Raw genomic sequence first — 23,717 nt, forward strand, 5'->3', positions numbered from 1 at the left:
CACTCCAAGGTGTTCTCCAGGTTGCCTTTCCTGAGCTTCGATCTTCCGGCTCTCGTTTAGTAGTTGTTGGAAACTACACTGCATTAGGCCTTCAAATTGGGTATGGGGTGTAGAGAGATGGTGTGTTCCACTCCAAGGTGTTCTCCAGGTTGCCTTTCCTGAGCTTCGATCTTCCGGCTCTCGTTTAGTAGTTGTTGGAAACTACACTGCATTAGGCCTTCAAATTGGGTATGGGGTGTAGAGAGATGGTGTGTTCCACTCCAAGGTGTTCTCCAGGTTGCCTTTCCTGAGCTTCGATCTTCCGGCTCTCGTTTAGTAGTTCTTGGAAACTACACTGCATTAGGCCTACAAATTGGGTATGGGGTGTAGAGAGATGGTGTGTTCCACTCCAAGGTGTTCTCCAGGTTGCCTTTCCTGAGCTTCGATCTTCCGGCTCTCGTTTAGTAGTTGTTGGAAACTACACTGCATTAGGCCTTCAAATTGGGTATGGGGTGTAGAGAGATGGTGTGTTCCACTCCAAGGTGTTCTCCAGGTTGCCTTTCCTGAGCTTCGATCTTCCGGCTCTCGTTTAGTAGTTCTTGGAAACTACATTGCATTAGGCCTACAAATTGGGTATGGGGTGTAGAGAGATGGTGTGTTCCACTCCAAGGTGTTCTCCAGGTTGCCTTTCCTGAGCTTCGATCTTCCGGCTCTCGTTTAGTAGTTGTTGGAAACTACACTGCATTATGCCTTCAAATTGGGTATGGGGTGTAGAGAGATGGTGTGTTCCACTCCAAGGTGTTCTCCAGGTTGCCTTTCCTGAGCTTCGATCTTCCGGCTCTCGTTTAGTAGTTGTTGGAAACTACGCTGCATTAGGCCTACAAATTGGGTATGGGGTGTAGAGAGATGGTGTGTTCCACTCCAAGGTGTTCTCCAAGTTGCCTTTCCTGAGCTTCGATCTTCCGGCTCTCGTTTAGTAGTTGTTGGAAACTACACTGCATTAGGCCTTCAAATTGGGTATGGGGTGTAGAGTGATGGTGTGTTCCACTCCAAGGTGTTCTCCAGGTTGCCTTTCCTGAGCTTCGATCTTCCGGCTCTCGTTTAGTAGTTCTTGGAAACTACACTGCATTAGGCCTACAAATTGGGTATGGGGTGTAGAGAGATGGTGTGTTCCACTCCAAGGTGTTCTCCAGGTTGCCTTTCCTGAGCTTCGATCTTCCGGCTCTCGTTTAGTAGTTGTTGGAAACTACACTGCATTAGGCCTTCAAATTGGGTATGGGGTGTAGAGAGATGGTGTGTTCCACTCCAAGGTGTTCTCCAGGTTGCCTTTCCTGAGCTTCGATCTTCCGGCTCTCGTTTAGTAGTTCTTGGAAACTACACTGCATTAGGCCTACAAATTGGGTATGGGGTGTAGAGAGATGGTGTGTTCCACTCCAAGGTGTTCTCCAGGTTGCCTTTCCTGAGCTTCGATCTTCCGGCTCTCGTTTAGTAGTTGTTGGAAACTACGCTGCATTAGGCCTACAAATTGGGTATGGGGTGTAGAGAGATGGTGTGTTCCACTCCAAGGTGTTCTCCAGGTTGCCTTTTCAGAACTTCTATCTTCAGGCTCTCATTAAATTGTGGTTAAACGGAACAACTGCATTTGGCGTACTAGTTGGTTTGGGGCCTACTATCGGTGTCTGCCACTCCTTGCTGTTCTCCTGGTTTCCTGTCCTGAAATTCCATTTTCAGGCTCTCGTTAAGTAGTTGTTAATGTTAGACTGCATTTGGCCTACTAGTTGGGTTGGGGCCTACTATTGGTGTCTGCCACTCCTTGCTGTTCTCCACTGAACAAAGCTGTGCCGCCTGTTTACTACGGTTGCCAATTTTGAACTGCATTTCGACTACTTACTGATTTGGGCCTACTCTCTGTGTCAGCCTCTCATTCCAGTTGTCCTCCACTGCAATGCCCCCTGGTTAGTCCTGTGTTACCAATTTTGAACTGCATTTAGCCAACTTTATTCTTTGGGCCTATATCTGTGTTTCCTCCTCATCCTGCCCATTGCCCAGCCAGTGATAGATGAGTCTGCTGGTACATTGACCCATAACGCAAAATTCCCCGTGCACGCTACACAGCAAGATTGTGACCCTGCTGAAAGTCAGGTTCCTCTTCCCGCATACCATACCACCTTACACGGGGACAAAGAGGAATGTGCAGATGAAAGTGCAGGTTCCTTCATCAGGTGGGGGGAGGAATACTAGTTGGCGACGTCACTGGCACAGGGCCTCTCATAGTACGCAAAAGTGTTGCTGCCGGTGGGAGGCGCCCCCGCCATGCAAACACACCGCTGTACTTTGAGGGGCCCTGTGCCAGTGCCAATGCCAACGAGTGGGCCACCCCTGCTTGCTCAGGATCACAGCACTTGCAAAGTTGAAATACTTACCTCTCCCTGCTCCACTGCCGTGACGTGGTCCAGATTTACTGGGCCCACTAATTACTTGAACCAGCCCTACCCCCCACAACTTTAGCCAAATGACCCGCAATTTCAAATGCCTTCCAATTATTATAAGGTAAATTACGATTGACAAGCTTCTTTAACAAGAATGGATGTTTTTGCCATTAAAATGGGCAGTGTAGGTGTTTTCCTGGCCTCCACTCACTGCCGACTATGCTCCCCCATTGACTTGCATTGGGTTTCGTGTTTTGGGCGATACCCGACTTTTCGCGATAATCGGCCGATTCCACTCGACTCGACTTCTAAGATAGTCGGGTTTCGCGAAACACGGCTCGACTCTAAAAAGGTCAAGGTCGCTCAACCCTACCCACTATAAACAAGACAGAGCATCGGCTATAGAATTTTGAACGCCGGGAACATGTACAGCCGAAATCCATGTATTCAGCTCCAGGCACCGCAAAACTAATTCCCGAACCAATTTTATAACCGGAGGAGATGAAGAAGACAGACTATTGATCACCGACACCACACTTGAATTGTCGCAATGAAAACGTATCCGCCTATCCTTAAAAGTACTGCCCCAAATGAACACCGAAACCACAATTGGAAACAGCTCCAACAACGCCAAATTTTTTGTAAAACCCGCTTCGCGCCACCAATCAGGCCATCCCCCAACACTCCACTTTCCAGCACAATAAGCCCCGTATCCAACACTACCAGCCGCATCCGTAAAAATTTCACAATCAAAATCGTTCAAATCCTCCTATTGGATCAGGGCCCTACCATTATAGTTGTCTAAAAAACGCCTCCAAACCGCCAAATCCTCCCTGTGCTCTTTGTTCAAGCGTACAAAATGATGTGCTGAACGCACGCCAGCCGTAGCCCTTGACAATCTCCTACAAAATATCCTGCCCATAGGCATAATACGGCACGCAAAGTTCAATTGCTCCAACAGCAACTGTAGCTCTTTCAACGTAACCTTGCGCAACTTCTCGCATCTCATCACCTCTTGCCGTAAGGCCAACAGCTTCTCTTCAGGCAAGCGACACTCCATCTTCTCCGAATCTATGAGAATCCCTAAGAAACTCAAAACCGTGACAGGTCCCTCTGTTTTATCACGCGCTAAGGGAACACCAAACTGTCCTGCCACCCACTCCATTGTAGCCAACAAATTACCGCACAACAAAGAATCCGCGGGGCCAACAAACAAAAAGTCATCTAAGTAATGAATAACAGACGGGACCTGAGAAACATCCCGAACAACCCACTCCAAAAAAGTACTAAAAGCTTCAAACAGCGAGCAGGAAATCGAACAACCCATAGGCAAACACCTGTCCAGATAGAACCCCTCATTCCAAAAACATCCTAACAGCGGGATACTATCGGGGTGAACCGGAAGCAGACAGAAAGCCGATTCAACATCAGTCTTATCCATTAATGCACCTGTGCCATACCTACGCACCCATTGCACCGCAGCATCAAAAGAGGTATAAACCACAGAGCAAAGCTCCTCCGCTATCCCGTATTTAACTGACTGTCACTTTGGATAAGACAAATGCTGAATAAGGCGAAACTTATTGGGCTCTTTTTTAGGGACAACCCCAAGAGGCGAAACAACCACCCCTTCCACAGGTAAATCGCTAAACGGCCCCGCCATACGCCCTAAATCAACCTCCTTCGCCAATTTAGCCGTAACCACATCTGGCTGAAGATTAGCCGACCTCAAATTCTTTTTTGAAAAGGGTATAGCATGAGCCGGATGAGGAATCCTAAAACCCTCCGAAAAACCATCCCACAACAACCTGGCCTTTTCCTTATCCGGATACCTATTTAGATAAGGGGCCATCTTTAGAACCTTCTCCGGTGTCACCCCCATGACCGCCTCCCACTGCTGATTTGCCCCTCGCTTTTTTAAAACACTTGGCCACTCCATGTGAGGCCCCTCCGCAATGGGAACAGGCATGCTTAAACTTGCATGTACTGCCGTATTTGCATTGGCCATCATTAAACTGCCAACACGTCCCTGTTTTGTCCTTAGCCCCCTGTGACCCCTGTCCCCCACTTCCTTGTCCTGACTGCTGACCGCTACTCCCTCCGCCCCCATGAAAGGACTGCCCAAACCGCGTCGGAGCCATCACCTTCAACCACAAACCTATATCTTTCTGCTCCCACTTTATCTCGGGTCTAATCACCTTCCTTTGCCGAAACTGCTCGTCATAGCGTAACCACGCCTGGCCCCCGTACGCCCTGTATGCTTCCCCTATCGCATCGACATAGCAGAACAAACCTGCACAATTCTCCGGAAACTTCTCACCTATAACACCTGCCAAAATGAAAAACGCCTGCTGCCAATTCGCAAACGTCTGCGGTATCAAATGCCAACGCCTCTTCTCCTCCTCCTCCTTCTTACTATCCTCCTTCTTACCCTTATCCAGATTGAACTTCTCCAGGGGCAATAGGGAGAATATCTCCACATATTCATCCTTCCATATTTTTTCCTTAACCTCTTTCTTTAAGTGAGCCCCCAACGGCCCCTCAAAACACACATAAACCTCCCCCTTAGCTCTATCATCTAACTTGATCCTGTCCCCTTTATCCTTATCAGTCTGTACCGACTCCGACACCCCTGCCGTCGACCCCTGCTCTACCCCACTAACCCTATCGGACCCGACTACCACTCCCGAACCCATACCTGAAGCCGGCAACCAAGCCCCCAACGGAAACGACCGCGCACTATCTCGGCCCTCCCCATCCAATCTCCTCAAAATCTGGGACATGCCTGCCAAAAGTTCCCTGACCCCCGGGACCCCCCCGGTGCTGGGCCCCCCACTCCCCGCCAAATCAACCCCCCCATACCAACTATCCCCAACCCAGGCATTACTATCCCACCCTGCCACAGAATTATTCTCATACTCACTAAGCTGCGCAGGTGCTGTGTCCCCGCCAGCCGTGCGATCACCGAACTCCCGCGGGTCGCTCCTGGAACCGGAATCCTCTGCGCTGCTGTGTTGCTCCAGGCCCGCGCCCCTGGCCTCCTCGTCACCAGGGGGGACCGGAGCAGGCGAACTGGAACTCTCCCTGGACCTTCTGGGTGACCTGGACCTGGCAGCCGCCAGCCCGACTCCGGACCTGTCTTCTTGCTGGGCCCTGCCACGAGCCCCAGCCGCTGCAACCGTTCGCCCCCGCCGTGCTGGGCCAGGCTGCGGTGTTGAGGTACGCCTGCCCGTCGCTCTTCCTCTTGCCGCGCCGCCCCTGCCAGGCCCCCGGGGTGATTCAAACCCCGAGGTACCCGCCGCTGCTCCGATGATCCTCGCCTGCCCCGCCGCTGCTCCTTGCCCTCTGCTCCTCATCACCGGTGACGTCGCCGGCGCTGCTCGCCGGGTACCGCTCCTGCTGGGCGCCGCCATGTTGGAGCCGCGACCCGGAACTCCTCCAGACACTTCCGGTGCGGCCTGTGCTCCTCTCTGGGCCTGCGCCGCCGCTGCTCCCGACCGTCGTCCAGCGCCAGCAGCGCCGGCCTGTGGATTCCTGCCGGAGGACGGGCCGGGGAGGGTAGGTGACCGCCGGCCCGCACACTCCGCAGGGTCCCGAGAGGGGCTCCGTGGCCGGCGGTTGCCGCGCCCTCCCAGCTCCGGTCACAGGCGCTCCGGGGGACGGGTCCTTCTGGATCTGGTCCCCTGGGCTCCCGGACTGCCCAGCAGAGACGCCAGCTGATCCTCCAGCCAGCCTCCTCGCCGCGACCTCGCCATCTCTCTCAGCTGCCCCAGGATTTCATCGACCGAGGACATCCTGCACGTCTTCTCAGGTCGGATATCAGAAAATAATGGCCCCCTTTCCCGCACTTTTCCCCTAACCCGCCCCACAACTCTGGGCCACCCCCCTACTCCTCCCCCATCCCTTAAACCAATCCCTTCTCCCTGCGTTCCTATTTAAAAATTGCTCCCCTGCGTTCCCTTGGCAACGCAGTCATGGGGGGTATTCTTCAACTCCGTTCCTACAGCCCCCCCTCTTTTCCCCCCTCACATCTTTCATTTACCCCCTCACATCTCTCATTTTCTCCCTCACACCTCTTATTTTCCCCCTCACTCCTCTTATTTTCCCCCTCACTCCTCTTATTCCCCCCTAACACTTGTCATTTCGACCTCACATCTGTCATTTTCTGATCACTCCACTATTTTCCCTCACTCCTCTCATTTTGCACTCACACCTTTTCATTTTCACCTAACACCTCTCATTTTCACCTCAGTATATACATGTTTGTCATCTCCCTTACATATAGTATACACCTGTATGTCATCTCCTGTATATAGTATAAACCTGTATGTCATCTCCCCTGTAAATAGTATATACCTGCTGTATGTCATCTCCTTCTGTATATTGTATATACCTATGTGTCACCTCCTACTGTATATAGTATATACCTGTTTGTCATCTCCTCCTATATATAGTATATACCTGTATGTCATCTCCTGTATATAGTATATACATGTATGTCATCTCCCCTGTATATAGTATATACCTGCTGTATGTCATCTCCTGCTCTATATACCTTTATGTCATCTCCTCCTGTATATGGTATATACCTGTATGTCATCTCCTCCTATATATAGTATATACCTGTATGTCATCTCCTCCTGTATATAGTATATACCTGTGTGTCATCTTCTCCTGTATTAGGCCTCGTTCACACGTTATTTGGTCAGTATTTTTACCTCAGTATTTGTAAGCTAAATTGGCAGCCTGATAAATCCCCAGCCAACAGGAAGCCCTCCCCCCGGTAGTAGCTCACACATACAGATAATAGACAGGTCATGTGACTGACAGCTGCCGTATTTCCTATATGGTATATTCGTTGCTCTTGTAGTTTGTCTGCTTATTAATCAGATTTTCATTTTTGAAGGATAATACCAGACTTGTGTGTGTTTTAGGGCAAGTTTCATGTGTCAAGTTGTGTGTTGAGTCGCGTGTGGCGATATGCATATAGCTACTTTTGTGAGATGAGTTTTGTGTGGCGACATGTGTGTAGCAACTTTTTGTGTGTCGAGTTGCATGTGACAGGTTAGTGTAGCAAGTTGTGTGCAGCAAGTTTTGCGCATGGCGAGTTTTGCGTGTGGCGAGTTTTATGTGTGGTGCGTTTTGAGTCTGTGCAAGTTTTGTGTGAGGCAACTTTTGCATGTGTTGCAACTTTTGTGCATGTGGCAATTTTTCTGCATGTGCAAGTTTTGCATGTGGCGAGTTTTCCATGAGGTGAGTTTTGCACGTGTGGCTAGTTATGCGTGAGTCTAGTTTTGCTTGTGACGAGTTTTGCATTTGGCGAATTTTGCACATGGCGAGTTTTGAGCGGTGACTTTTGTGTTTCGACTTTTATTTGGCGAGGTTGGTGTATGTGTGGTGAAATGTGTGCTGAGGCTGGTATATGTGTTCAAGCACGTGGTAGTGTGTGGCGCATTTTGTGTGTGTGTTCATATCCCTGTGTGTGGTGAGTATCCCATATCGGGGCCTCACCTTAGCAACTGTATGGTATATACTCTTTGACACCATTGCTCTCTCTCTTTAAGTCCCCCTTGTTCACATCAGGCAGCTGTCAATTTGCCTCGAACACTTTTCCTTTCACTTTTTCCCCATTATGTAGATAGGGGCAAAATTGTTTGGTGAATTGGAAAGTGCAGGGTTAAAATTTAGCCTCAAAACATAGCCTATGACGCTCTCGGGGTCCAGACGTGTGACTGTGCAAAATTTTGTGTCTGTAGCTGCAACAGTGCAGATGCCAATCCTGGACATAAACACATACGCACGCACACAAATTCAGCTTTATATATTAGATATATATATACTATATAATTGTCTAAGGGTCACTTCGGTCTTTCTGTGTGTTCTGGATATTCATTGGTCGCGGCCTATGTCTGTCATGGAATCCAAGTCGCTGATTGGTTGTGGCAAAATGCCCACGACCAATCAGCAACGGGCGCAGTCCGGCGGCAACACGGCCGCTCCTTTCTGCCCGCAGTCAGTGCCCGCTCCGTACTCCCCTCCAGTCAGCGCTCACACAGGGTTAATGGCAGCACTAATGGACTGCGTTATGCCGCGGTGTAACGCACTCCATTAGCGCTGCTATTAACCTTATGTGACCAACTTTTTTACTATTGATGCTGCTTATGTAGCCTCAATAGTAAAAAGATCTAATGTTAAAAATAATTAAAAAAATAAAAATTATCATATACTCACATTCCGGCGCCTTTCCCGCTCCTCGCGACGCTCTTAAAACCGCTCCATGCAAGCGGCAGTTTCTGGTGGCAAGGATGGTAGGCGACAAGGACCTGCCATGATGTCACGGTCATGTGACCGCGACGTCATCACAGGTCCTGCGCCCATACCAACCCTGGGACCGGAAGCTGCCGCGTGCACCGCACACAGGGCCAGGACTTCAACAGAGGGTGAGTATATGTTTATTTTTTATTTTAAGTCTATATACTACATGGCTCTGTGCTGTATACTACATCGCTGTGCAATATACTACGTGGCTGGGCAATATACTATGTGACTGGGCAATATACTATGTGGCTGGGCAATATACTATGTGGCTGGGCAAGATAATACGTGACTGGGCAAAATATTACGTGGCTGGGCAATATATTATGTGGCTGGACAATATACTACGTGGCTGGGCAATATACTACGTGACTGGGCAATATACTACGCGGCTGGGCAATATACTACGTGGCTGGGCAATATACTACGTGGCTGGGCAATATACTATGTGGCTGGGCTACGTGATGGGGCAATATACTACGTGGCTGTGCAATATACTACGTGGGCTGTGCAATATACTACGTGGACATGCATATTCTAGAGTATCCAATGCGTTAGAATCGGGCCACCATCTAGTATATAAATATATATATATATATATATATATATATATATATATATACATACACAGCCTCTGGCAAAAATTAAAAAACCACTGCAAAATATTCAGTTTTTCAGATTCTTCTCTTTATAGGCATGCTTTGAGTAGAATGTAAATTGTTCTTTTATTCTATAAATTTCTGACAACATCTCTCCAAATTTCCAAGCAATAATTTTTGTATTTTTTTTCTGACAGAGAAAAATCATTAAAATTAAAAAAAAAGTGCTTTCAGACCTCAAATAATGCAAAAAAACAAGTTCATAATAATTTAGAAACAACAATACTAATGTTTTAACTAAGGAAGAGATCAGAAATCAATATTTTGTGGAATAACCATGATTTTTAATCACAGCTGCGTCTTTGCATGCTTTCCACCAGTCTTTCACACTGTTTCTGGCGCAAAAAAATGTAAGCAGTTCTCCTTTGTTTGATGGCTTGTGACTATCCATCATCCTCTTGATTACATTCCAGAGGTTTTCAATGGGGTTCAGGTCTGGAGATTGGGCTGCTCATGACAGGGTTTTGATGTGGCGGTCTCTTAATTTTTGCAGAGCTGTATATATATATGCCTGTGCTAGGATTTCTTCTGCGGTGTTGCTATCAGTGTGTCAAGAGTGGGAGAAGAGGGTTGCATTGACAATCCAACACAATAGGCAGCACTTTGAACACATTTTATAAGTGGTCATAAACTTGTAAATAACTCATGAAAGAATAAAGTTACGTTAAAACCAAGCACACCATGGTTTTTCTTGTGAAATTCTCAATAAGTTGGATGTGTCACATGACACTCTTCTCATTGGAAAAAATAAAGTTGGATCCAAAATGGCCGACTTCAAAATGGCCACCATGGCTACCACCCATTTTGAAAAGTTTTCCCTCTCCCATATACTAGTGTGCCACAAACTGGAAGTTGATATCACCAACCATTCCCATTTTATTTAGATGTATCCATATAAAATGGCCCACCCTGTATATACACTGCTCAAAAAAATAAAGAATAAAGGGAACACTGAAATACCACATCCTAGATATCTCTGAATCAAATATTCCAGTTGCAAATTTTTGTTCATTGCATAGTGGAATGTGTTCAGAACAATAAAAAATAACAATTATCAATGTAAATCAATATCCCGTGGAGTTCTGGATTTGGAATGATACTCAAAATCAAAGTGGAAAAATAAATTACAGGCTGATCTAACTTCAGTGGAAATGCCTCATAACAAGGAAAAGATGCTCAGTATTGTGTGTGGCCTCCACATTCCAGTATGACCTCCCTACTGTACAACGCTTTTGCATGCTCCTGACGAAGTGGTGGATGGTTTCCTGAGGGATCTCCTCCCTGATCTGGACTAAAGCATCCGCCAACTCCTGGACAGTCTGTGGTGCAATGTGACGTTGGTGGATGGAGCGAGACATGATGTCCCAAATGTGGTCAATCGGATTCAGGTCTGGGGAATGGGCAGGCCAGTCCATAGCTTCAATGTCTTCATCTTGCAAGAACTGTTGATACACTTCAGCCACATGAGTTCTGGCATTGTCCTGCATTAGGAGGAACCCAGGGCCAACTGTACCAGCATATGGTCTCACAAGGGGTCTGAGGATCTCATCTCGGTACCAAACGGCAGTCAGGCTACCTCTGGCAAGTACTTGGAGGGCTGTGCGGCCCTCCAAAGAAATGCCATCCCACATCATTACTGACCCACTGCCAAACCGGTCATGCTGAAGATCGCTCTCCACGGCATCTCCAGACTCTGTCACGTGCTCAGAGTGAACCTGCTTTCATCTGTAAAGAGCACAGGGCGCCAGTGACAAATTTGCCAATCCTGGTGTTCTGTGGCAAATGCCAAGCGTCCTGCATGGTGTTGGGCTGTGAGCACAACCCCCATCTGTGGATGTTGGGCACTCAGACCATCATCATGGAGTCAGTTTCTAACCATTTGTGCAGACACATGTTCATTTGTGGTCTGCTGAAGGTGATTTTGAAGGGCTCTGGCAATGCTCCTCCTGTTCCTCCTTGCACAAAGGTGGAGGTAGTAGTCCTGCTGCTGGGTTGTTGCCCTCCTATGGCCCCCTCCACATCTCCTGGTGTACTGGCCTGTCACCTGGTAGCTAGTGTTGAGCATTCCGATACCGCAAGTATCGGGTATCGGCCGATACTTGCGGTATCGGAATTCCGATACCGAGATCCGATATTTTTGTGATATCGGGTATCGGTATCGGAAGTGTAAAATAAAGAATTAAAATAAAAAATATTGTTATATTCACCTCTCCGGCGGCCCCTGGACATCAGCGGGAGGATCCGGCGTCCGGCACGGCTTCTTTCTTCAAAATGCGCGCCTTTAGGACCTGTGGAATGACGTCCCGGCTTCTGATTGGTCGCGTGCCGCCCATGTGACCGCCACGCGACCAATCAGAAGCCGCGACGTCATTCCTCAGCTAAAGTCCTAGAATGAGCGCCTTCTAGGACCTGAGGAATGACGTCGCGGCTTCTGATTGGTCGCGTGGCGGTCACATGGGCGGCACGCGACCAATCAGAAGCCGGGACGTCATTCCACAGGTCCTGAAGGCGCGCATTTTGAAGAAAGAAGCCGTGCCGGACGCCGGATCCTCCCGCTGATGTCCAGGGGCCGCCGGAGAGGTGAATATAACAATATTTTTTATTTTAATTCTTTATTTTACACTTTAATATGGATCCCAGGGCCTGAAGGAGAGTTTCCTCTCCTTCAGACCCTGGGATCCATGAGGATACATTCCGATACTTGATGTCCCATTGACTTGTATTGGTATCGGATATCGGTATCGGCGATATCCGATATTTTTCGGGTATCGGCCGATACTATCCGATACCGATACTTTCAAGTATCGGACGGTATCGCTCAACACTACTGGTAGCACCTCCATTCTCTGGACACTACGCTGACTGACACAGCAAACCTCCTTGCCACAGCTCGCATAGATGTGCCATCCTGGATGAGTTGCACTACCTGAGCTACTTGTGTGGGTTGTTCCGTCCGTCTCATGCTACCATTAGTGTGAAAGCACAACCAACATTCAAAAGTGTCCAAAATATCAGCCAGAAAGCATTGGTACTGAGATGTGGTCTGTGGTCCCCACCTGCAGAACCACTCCTTTAATGAGGGTGTCTTGATCATTGCCAATAATTTCCAACTGTTGTCTATTCCATTTGCACAACAGCATGTGAAATTGATTGTCAATCAGTGTTGCTTCCTAAGTGGACAGTTTGAGTTCTGTTGTTTAAGAGTTCCCTTTATTTTTTTCAGCAAGATAGATAGATAGATAGATAGATAGATAGATAGATAGATAGATAGATAGAAAGAAAAAAAGGAACATCACCAGAAAAATTACCTTAAAGCGTGCACGCTTCCCTGACCAGCATTCCAATGGCCTTTCAAACAGTGAACAAAAAGGGAAACAGCACAGGAAGATGTAAAAAAGAGGACTTTAATGCCCTGTGGCGCGGCAACGTTCGGATAAAACAAATCATTTCTCAAGCATTTTTTACATCTTCTGTTTCCTTTTTTGTTTGCTCTCTCTATATACCGTATGTACTTGAGTATAAGCCGAGTCGAGTATAAGCCAACCCCCCTAATTTTGCCACAAAAAACTGGGAAAACATAATGACTTGAGTATAAGCCTAGGGTGGGAAATGCAGCAGCTACCGGTAAATGTCAAAAGTAAAAATAGATACCAATAAAAGTAAAATTAATTGAGACATCAGTAGGTTAAGGGTATATGTCCACGATCAGGATGGCCGGCGGTTTTGTCGGAGTGGCAAACATGATCTGCGCAAAGCCCCGCCCCCTTCTGGGACGCGATGATGCCGGATGTCTTCATAGAACACATCCGGGATCATCGCACCTCATGCATAGGGCCCTGTGTTATACCTTGCGGCAACGCAGTGTCGCCGCAAGGTATACGGACATGCTGCAATCTTAAAAGACGCACCGCATGTCTGGAGTCGCAGGGCCGCCGCGTGCGTGTTACCACGCATAGTGGAGACAGGATTTCACTCAATCCCCTCCACTATGCTGTAACATCTGGACGCTGCGTGTTTGACGCTGCGTCTCTATGCAGCGTCAAACACGCAGCGTTTCCTGCACGTGGAAACATACCCTTAGTGTTTTTGAATATCCATATTGAATCAGGAGCCCCATATAATGCTCCATAAAGTTTATGATGGCCCCATAAGATGTTCCATATTAAAATATGCCCCATATAATCCTACAAAAAGGTTAATAATGGCCCCATAAGATGCGCCATAGCCACAGTTGCCCAATATAATGCTGCACAAATGTTGATTATGGCCCCATAAGATGCCCCATACAGACACTTGCCCCATTTGCTGTTGCTGCAATAAAAAAATAAATCACATACTCACCTCTCAGTCGCTCAGGCCCCCGACACTTTCAATATTCACCTGCTCCACGTTCCGATGCCGCTCCATCTTCAGCATCTTCTGCACTGACGTTCAGGCAGAGGGCGCGCACTATCCATGTCATCGTGCCCTCTGACCTGAGCGTTACTGCAGAAGATGCTGAAGACGAAGCAGCGCTGGAACAAGGAGCAGGTGAATGCAGCGCAGCGCTCCCCATTATACTCACCTGCTCCGTTACCGCTCATTACAGTAATGAATATGCGGCTCCACCCCTATGGGAGGTGGAGCCGCATATTCATTACTGTAATGAGCGGTACCATGTGACCGCTCAGTACAGGAAGAAGCAGCAGCTCTGGGGAGCCAGAGACCTGCAGGAGCATTAGACAGCCCCCGCTCCCCCTCCCCTGCCGACCCCTGGGTATGACTCGAGTGTAAGCTGAGAGGGGGACTTTCAGCCCAAAATCTTGGCTTATACTCGAGTATATACGGTATATATATATATATATATATATATATATATATGTGTATATATGTGTATATATATATATATATATATATATATATATATATATATACACAGTGGGGCAAAAAAGTATTTAGTCAGTTAGCAATAGTGCAAGTTCCACCACTTAAAAAGATGAGAGGCGTCTGTAATTTACATCATAGGTAGACCTCAACTATGGGAGACAAACTGAGAAAAAAAAATCCAGAAAATCACATTGTGTTAGGACTGTGTTAGGACTGGCGGAACGCACCAAGACAGATGGTAAAGATGCGTTCGCAGTCCGGGGTCCACCGTGCAGGTGAAAACCTGCTGCTAGCAATTAGCAGACTATATGGCAGTACACTAAAGTATACACGCGTGGGTTAACCTCACCCAGCGTGAAAGAAGCAATCCTGTTAAGGCACAGGACTGCGGTACCGCACCTAAAGCGCGAGCAAGTAGTCAGCGAACTCAACCCCAACTGGGATTGAAGTCCGATTAGACCCTCGCTGGCACAACACCGCAACTGGGTGTGAAATGAAACAGAAGAGCAATATTAATAAAGAGAAAAAGAGCAGCACATGCGAAAAAAATGGTTGGAACACCACTATTCAATAGTTTCAAAATGTAACAAATTTTATTTAAACACAGAAAAAGTACTACACACAGATAAAAACATCTAAAAAGCTACTACAACGAGTAGATGTAACCCAAATTCCATGTTTCAATTCAGTACATCTGGCCATAAATGTTAGTTTGTACAACAATACTTATATACATAATTACAATGCTGCATATAACTGAGACAACAAGAGAGATTCTGTTTACAAATCCACAGAGTTCTCATAGGGGCTTTTACTAGATCTCTGACCGCTCCATAGGTGTGGACGTAGGGCAAAAAAGGCGCTCACTTAATAGCCCAAGAGTAACTATAATACAGCTATTTTACATGTGCTAGCATTTATCAAAGCAGACCCAGCTGTGATTGCGCCCTCAGAAAATGCTCACACACACATCTATTGGCATGATAGATCAAGAAAACCAAGAGGCATTGGAATATAGAGGCGGTGAGCACGGAGCTGTATACTTTACCCTAACCGGTCCAAAGAAGTCGCCCCCTGGTCCCTAAAGCAGCGGTGTAGCCAGGACATGGAAGATCAAAAGACCCACGCGTTCCGACACATACACTGTGTCTTTCTCAAGGTGAGTGTACTTTTTGAGTATAAGGTTGGCTATTTAAGCCTGAAAAATTAGATTTACCTGCCGGCAGGTGTGAGAGAGGCGCCGTAAGGCGGTGGCGTTCGTACTGATCGCGCTAACCCGGAAGTGTGTCACAAAGGTCAACCTGCGTCACTGCGCTTGCGCAATAGAGTACAATTCCATGCGCCTGCGCTTTCTGTTGTCAGTACGTTTTGTTCAACGGCGCTGTTGCGCTGGGGGAAATATGTCTCACAGATTACTTTAGAGCGCCTGCGCATTGTGGGTACAGATCCCTGTCCCTGCTTACAATTATATTGGGTATATAAAGTAGTTACAATTGTGCTCATTTCCCATTTTCGTGCGCCTGCGTAGTTGTTCATATACATTTGCGCCCTAGTGCACATACAGATTCTGATACCCGCGCGTTAAACATACAAATATAGATGAATAAGTGAATTTTCTTCCCTGTTGTTTCAGACAAATGCTCGGAAATGAGAGGTGCTATAAGTGTAGGGTTTACTGGGTAGATGGTGAGTCCCATTTTCATAAGCCTGTATAGGTGGACCATTTCATATATGCTTGGGAAGAAACAAGTTAGAGCAGCCATCCCAGAGAAAATACACATATATGTCTCCAAAGGGGTAGTGACCAGAGTTCTTTTTTAGTTTTTATGTGTGTATGTGGGCCTCCTAGAGGACTTAGCCCATATTCCACAAATTTATGCAAGATAGACAGTCATAGAAACAATAACTGTAGCCAATCGTCTAGTCCCAACTGTGCTACAGATGGGAAGAGTGTCTGTCTTATATAGAGCTGGGGGGGGAAGGTGGGGGGGTGGGGGGAGATCCGACGTAGAACACAACAACACCTGTCTAACATAGCCACAGCGAAATCAGATACATCAAATGGGAAGATGATCACTTCGGTGGCATCACACTTCTTGGAGGTACACGCTGGCCTGAGTGACTCCCTTAAGGTCATGGGTTTAGAGGGGGTAAGTACCAACATAAGGGGGGGCAATGTCACGGAAGAGCTTTTACGCCGAGAGGCAAGATGGATATATGAGATGGGTAGTCTGGCACCAGATGGGTTAAACGAGGAGTTGCTATACTCAGGTTTCTATAAAAAGAAATGCAAGTAGAGGAGCTGCGGAGACACCATCACGTGTTTCTCAACGCAGGCAGTGAATAGCCAGGCCTTTCACCGGGAAGGAACAACCAAGGGAAGGGCAGCATCCAATAAAGGAAAACATCCAATAAAGGAAAACCACCTATGCCAAGCATGGTATCCATCCACAGACAGCTGTTTCGGGGTTTTTGCCCCTCATCAGTGTGGAGTAGGAAACTGGCTATCAGGAGCAGTGCCTAGTAGAAAGTCTATAAAGGCACGGATGATTGACCTCGTGGAGACCAAAACATCCAACACCGCGGAGACACCATCACGTGTTTCTCAACGCAGTGATCCAGAACACTGCCCCCAAATATGCAAATGCAAGTAGAGGAGCTGCGGAGACACCATCACGTGTTTCTCAACGCAGGCAGTGAATAGCCAGGCCTTTATTGGATGTTTTCCTTTATTGGATGCTGCCCTTCCCTTGGTTGTTCCTTCCCGGTGAAAGGCCTGGCTATTCACTGCCTGCGTTGAGAAACACGTGATGGTGTCTCCGCAGCTCCTCTACTTGCATTTGCATATTTGGGGGCAGTGTTCTGGATCACTGCGTTGAGAAACACGTGATGGTGTCTCCGCGGTGTTGGATGTTTTGGTCTCCACGAGGTCAATCATCCGTGCCTTTATAGACTTTCTACTAGGCACTGCTCCTGATAGCCAGTTTCCTACTCCACACTGATGAGGGGCAAAAACCCCGAAACAGCTGTCTGTGGATGGATACCATGCTTGGCATAGGTGGTTTTCCTTTATTGGATGTTTTCCTTTATTGGATGCTGCCCTTCCCTTGGTTGTTCCTTCCCGGTGAAAGGCCTGGCTATTCACTGCCTGCGTTGAGAAACACGTGATGGTGTCTCCGCAGCTCCTCTACTTGCATTTGCATATTTGGGGGCAGTGTTCTGGATCACTGCGTTGAGAAACACGTGATGGTGTCTCCGCGGTGTTGGATGTTTTGGTCTCCACGAGGTCAATCATCCGTGCCTTTATAGACTTTCTACTAGGCACTGCTCCTGATAGCCAGTTTCCTACTCCACACTGATGAGGGGCAAAAACCCCGAAACAGCTGTCTGTGGATGGATACCATGCTTGGCATAGGTGGTTTTCCTTTATTGGATGTTTTCCTTTATTGGATGCTGCCCTTCCCTTGGTTGTTCCTTCCCGGTGAAAGGCCTGGCTATTCACTGCCTGCGTTGAGAAACACGTGATGGTGTCTCCGCAGCTCCTCTACTTGCATTTGCATATTTGGGGGCAGTGTTCTGGATCACTGCGTTGAGAAACACGTGATGGTGTCTCCGCGGTGTTGGATGTTTTGGTCTCCACGAGGTCAATCATCCGTGCCTTTATAGACTTTCTACTAGGCACTGCTCCTGATAGCCAGTTTCCTACTCCACACTGATGAGGGGCAAAAACCCCGAAACAGCTGTCTGTGGATGGATACCATGCTTGGCATAGGTGGTTTTCCTTTATTGGATGTTTTCCTTTATTGGATGCTGCCCTTCCCTTGGTTGTTCCTTCCCGGTGAAAGGCCTGGCTTCTCACTGCCTGCGTTGAGAAACACGTGATGGTGTCTCCGCAGCTCCTCTACTTGCATTTGCATATTTGGGGGCAGTGTTCTGGATCACTGCGTTGAGAAACACGTGATGGTGTCTCCGCGGTGTTGGATGTTTTGGTCTCCACGAGGTCAATCATCCGTGCCTTTATAGACTTTCTACTAGGCACTGCTCCTGATAGCCAGTTTCCCACTCCACACTGATGAGGGGCAAAAACCCCGAAACAGCTGTCTGTGGATGGATACCATGCTTGGCATAGGTGGTTTTCCTTTATTGGATGTTTTCCTTTATTGGATGCTGCCCTTCCCTTGGTTGTTCCTTCCCGGTGAAAGGCCTGGCTATTCACTGCCTGCGTTGAGAAACACGTGATGGTGTCTCCGCAGCTCCTCTACTTGCATTTGCATATTTGGGGGCAGTGTTCTGGATCACTGCGTTGAGAAACACGTGATGGTGTCTCCGCGGTGTTGGATGTTTTGGTCTCCACGAGGTCAATCATCCGTGCCTTTATAGACTTTCTACTAGGCACTGCTCCTGATAGCCAGTTTCCTACTCCACACTGATGAGGGGCAAAAACCCCGAAACAGCTGTCTGTGGATGGATACCATGCTTGGCATAGGTGGTTTTCCTTTATTGGATGTTTTCCTTTATTGGATGCTGCCCTTCCCTTGGTTGTTCCTTCCCGGTGAAAGGCCTGGCTATTCACTGCCTGCGTTGAGAAACACGTGATGGTGTCTCCGCAGCTCCTCTACTTGCATTTGCATATTTGGGGGCAGTGTTCTGGATCACTGCGTTGAGAAACACGTGATGGTGTCTCCACGGTGTTGGATGTTTTGGTCTCCACGAGGGCAATCATCCGTGCCTTTATAGACTTTCTACTAGGCACTGCTCCTGATAGCCAGTTTCCTACTCCACACTGATGAGGGGCAAAAACCCCGAAACAGCTGTCTGTGGATGGATACCATGCTTGGCATAGGTGGTTTTCCTTTATTGGATGTTTTCCTTTATTGGATGCTGCCCTTCCCTTGGTTGTTCCTTCCCGGTGAAAGGCCTGGCTATTCACTGCCTGCGTTGAGAAACACGTGATGGTGTCTCCGCAGCTCCTCTACTTGCATTTGCATATTTGGGGGCAGTGTTCTGGATCACTGCGTTGAGAAACACGTGATGGTGTCTCCGCGGTGTTGGATGTTTTGGTCTCCACGAGGTCAATCATCCGTGCCTTTATAGACTTTCTACTAGGCACTGCTCCTGATAGCCAGTTTCCTACTCCACACTGATGAGGGGCAAAAACCCCGAAACAGCTGTCTGTGGATGGATACCATGCTTGGCATAGGTGGTTTTCCTTTATTGGATGTTTTCCTTTATTGGATGCTGCCCTTCCCTTGGTTGTTCCTTCCCGGTGAAAGGCCTGGCTATTCACTGCCTGCGTTGAGAAACACGTGATGGTGTCTCCGCAGCTCCTCTACTTGCATTTGCATATTTGGGGGCAGTGTTCTGGATCACTGCGTTGAGAAACACGTGATGGTGTCTCCGCGGTGTTGGATGTTTTGGTCTCCACGAGGTCAATCATCCGTGCCTTTATAGACTTTCTACTAGGCACTGCTCCTGATAGCCAGTTTCCTACTCCACACTGATGAGGGGCAAAAACCCCGAAACAGCTGTCTGTGGATGGATACCATGCTTGGCATAGGTGGTTTTCCTTTATTGGATGTTTTCCTTTATTGGATGCTGCCCTTCCCTTGGTTGTTCCTTCCAGGTGAAAGGCCTGGCTATTCACTGCCTGCGTTGAGAAACACGTGATGGTGTCTCCGCAGCTCCTCTACTTGCATTTGCATATTTGGGGGCAGTGTTCTGGATCACTGCGTTGAGAAACACGTGATGGTGTCTCCGCGGTGTTGGATGTTTTGGTCTCCACGAGGTCAATCATCCGTGCCTTTATAGTCTATAAAAAGAAATAACCTGACTACCTCCCCGTTGGTAACCCCTCTGGACCGGTCTCATAATTCCGCTTGCGTTTTGTCCAATGGATACTCGACATCCTTTTGTGTTATGTACCAATTTTACCTTTCTGTTTTCTCGGTTTCTTCTCTTTTTTTTTTTTTTTTTCTTTGTTTTGTGTATTGCTGCTTGTAGGAGGGATCATAGCAGTGAAATCCAACGGAATATGAAGAAAAGCCCTGCAAGAAAAGATCAACACAAACATGAATATTCAACATGCCCCACATTGGACTAGGACGGGAATGGATATTTGCGCCCCCCTAAACCAAAACCTTCCCCCCCCCCCCAGCTCTATATAAGACAGACACTCTTGCCATCTGTAGCACAGTTGGGACTAGACGATTGGCTACAGTTATTGTTTCTATGACTGTCTATCTTACATAAATTTGTGGAATATGGGCTAAGTCCTCTAGGAGGCCCACATACACACATAAAAACTAAAAAAGAACTCTGGTCACTACCCCTTTGGAGACATATATGTGTATTTTCTCTGGGATGGCTGCTCTAACTTGTTTCTTCCCAAGCATATATGAAATGGTCCACCTATACAGGCTTATGAAAATGGGACTCACCATCTACCCAGTAAACCCTACACTTATAGCACCTCTCATTTCCGAGCATTTGTCTGAAACAACAGGGAAGAAAATTCACTTATTCATCTATATTTGTATGTTTAACGCGCGGGTATCAGAATCTGTATGTGCACTAGGGCGCAAATGTATATGAACAACTATGCAGGCGGACGAAAATGGGAAATGAGCACAATTGTAACTACTTTATATACCCAATATAATTGTAAGCAGGGACAGGGATCTGTACCCACAATGCGCAGGCGCTCTAAAGTAATCTGTGAGACATATTTCCCCCAGCGCAACAGCGCCGTTGAACAAAATGTACCGACAACAGAAAGCGCAGGCGCATGGAATTGTACTCTATTGCGCAAGCGCAGTGATGCAGGTTGACCTTTGTGACACACTTCCGGGTTAGCGCGATCAGTACGAACGCCACCGCCTTACGGCGCCTCTCTCACACCTGCCGGCAGGTAAATCTAATTTTTCAGGCTTAAATAGCCAACCTTATACTCAAAAAGTACACTCACCTTGAGAAAGACACAGTGTATGTGTCGGAACGCGTGGGTCTTTTGATCTTCCATGTCCTGGCTACACCGCTGCTTTAGGGACCAGGGGGCGACTTCTTTGGACCGGTTAGGGTAAAATATACAGCTCCGTGCTCACCACCTCTATATTCCAATGCCTCTTGGTTTTCTTGATCTATCATGCCAATAGATGTGTGTGTGAGCATTTTCTGAGGGCGCAATCACAGCTGGGTCTGCTTTGATAAATGCTAGCACATGTAAAATAGCTGTATTATAGTTACTCTTGGGCTATTAAGTGAGCGCCTTTTTTGCCCTACGTCCACACCTATGGAGCGGTCAGAGATCTAGTAAAAGCCCCTATGAGAACTCTGTGGATTTGTAAACAGAATCTCTCTTGTTGTCTCAGTTATATGCAGCATTGTAATTATGTATATAAGTATTGTTGTACAAACTAACATTTATGGCCAGATGTACTGAATTGAAACATGGAATTTGGGTTACATCTACTCGTTGTAGTAGCTTTTTAGATGTTTTTATCTGTGTGTAGTACTTTTTCTGTGTTTAAATAAAATTTGTTACATTTTGAAACTATTGAATAGTGGTGTTCCAACCATTTTTTTCGCATGTGCTGCTCTTTTTCTCTTTATGGTACATTTATTACATGCTTGGTAGTGAACCCACAACACTTATAGTTAAGACTTTTTGGATGGTGCCCACTTTAAAACTTGTATTTTGAGAAGAGCAATATTAAGGCACAAGAGTGCATGCAGTGCCGCACTGACGAACGCCACTAACCACCCAGGCTTGGGTAAGGAAAGCACAGAGGAAGTGCACGGCGCAGTACTGGCGGTGACAGCAACTGGACGCTATAATGTGTGACTAGTGCTGTAGGATAAGTCGGGCGCTAGGTAGCAGCCATACACCTTCCGCGAACAGTCATTCTATAGGGTAGGGGTATCCAAGGACGACTTGCACTCACAACATACACACATTAGCAATTGTTAGACAATACTAGCGCATGGCCGTGCGGTCATGCGCAGTTTATATAGCAGCAGCACAGGAAGTGGCCACAGCAACTTTGCCCTTCTAGGACCTGCCAAGAGGACCAATGGAATGTGCTGCAGAGCCTGAGCACATGACCCTCGATCTCCAACGGGAGACCTTACGCTGGGCATGCTCAGTACGTGCAGACAAGGACTTAGTCCCAGAGAAGTCCGCTCGCTGCTGACCAGCACAGACTTTAATGGCAGAGACTGGAGAAGCAGCAGTAACTCTCAGAACAGAGTGAGAATGAGCAAGACGCTGGGACCGACGTCCTTGCTGAGCAGACTCCACTGCGGCTGGACAAGAATGGGAGACCGCAGCGGAGGTGGCTCGAGATTCCTCCTGTGCAGAAGCGGGAACTCGACACCTAACATTATCCCCCCTCCTAGGGCCCCCCCCCTCCTTGGGCCTCGCTACGTTCGAAGGCAGCAATGAGCTGCGGAGCCCGAATGTGCTCAGCAGGCTCCCAGGACCTATCCTCAGGGCCGTAACCCTTCCAGTCCACCAAAAAATTTTTTTTGCCACGTACCACCTTGCACCCCAAGATAGCGTTCACCTCGAAATCGTCCGTAGACGAACCCGATGTCCCGGCAGATGACTCAGAAAACCGGGAAATGTATACAGGCTTAAGGAGGGACACATGAAAGGTGTCGGTGATACCAAGGCGTGGAGGAAGGGCCAGACGGTAGACCACAGGATTAACCTGTTCGAGGACCTTGAAGGGACCCAAGTAGCGAGGAGCAAATTTAGTGGACTCAACTCGCAGCCTGATGTTACGGGCGGAGAGCCACACCAAGTCGCCAGGAGCAAAGGTCGGGGCGGGGCGCCGATGAGCATCGGCGGAGGACCTCATTCTCTACTTAGAGGCCCGAATGGCATCCTGAGTGCGGTCCCAAATATCCCGTGCCTCCACAGCCCAGTCTGCCACCCTGGAGTCTGCGGAAGACACGGGCATAGGCACAGGTACCCGTGGATGCTGACCATAGTTGAGGAGGAATGGGGTTTGTCCAGTGGAGTTGGCTACGGCGTTGTTCAGTGCAAACTCTGCCCATGATAGCAAGGATGCCCAGTCATCCTGCCTGGCTGAAACAAAATGTCGCAGGTATGTGACCAAGGTCTGGTTGGCCCTCTCTACCAACCCATTCGTCTCGGGATGATAAGCGGAAGAGAGATTCAACTCAATACTGAGAAGACGACACAGCTCTCTCCAGAACCGAGACGCAAACTGGGGACCCCGGTCACTGACAATTTTGTCAGGCATACCATGTAGGCGGAAGATGTGCTTAATGAACAACGCAGCCAAGGCCCGTGCAGAAGGTAACCGTGGTAGCGGCACCAAATGCACCATTTTCGAGAAATGATCGGTGATGACCCAAATGATGGTACAGCCGCGAGACTTGGGCAAACCCACGACAAAGTCCATCCCGACCATCTCCCAGGGCCTATCTGCCACCGGCAAGGGAT

The sequence above is a fragment of the Ranitomeya imitator genome, chromosome 5, assembly GCF_032444005.1.
Source record: "Ranitomeya imitator isolate aRanImi1 chromosome 5, aRanImi1.pri, whole genome shotgun sequence".
NCBI lineage: Eukaryota > Metazoa > Chordata > Amphibia > Anura > Dendrobatidae > Ranitomeya > Ranitomeya imitator.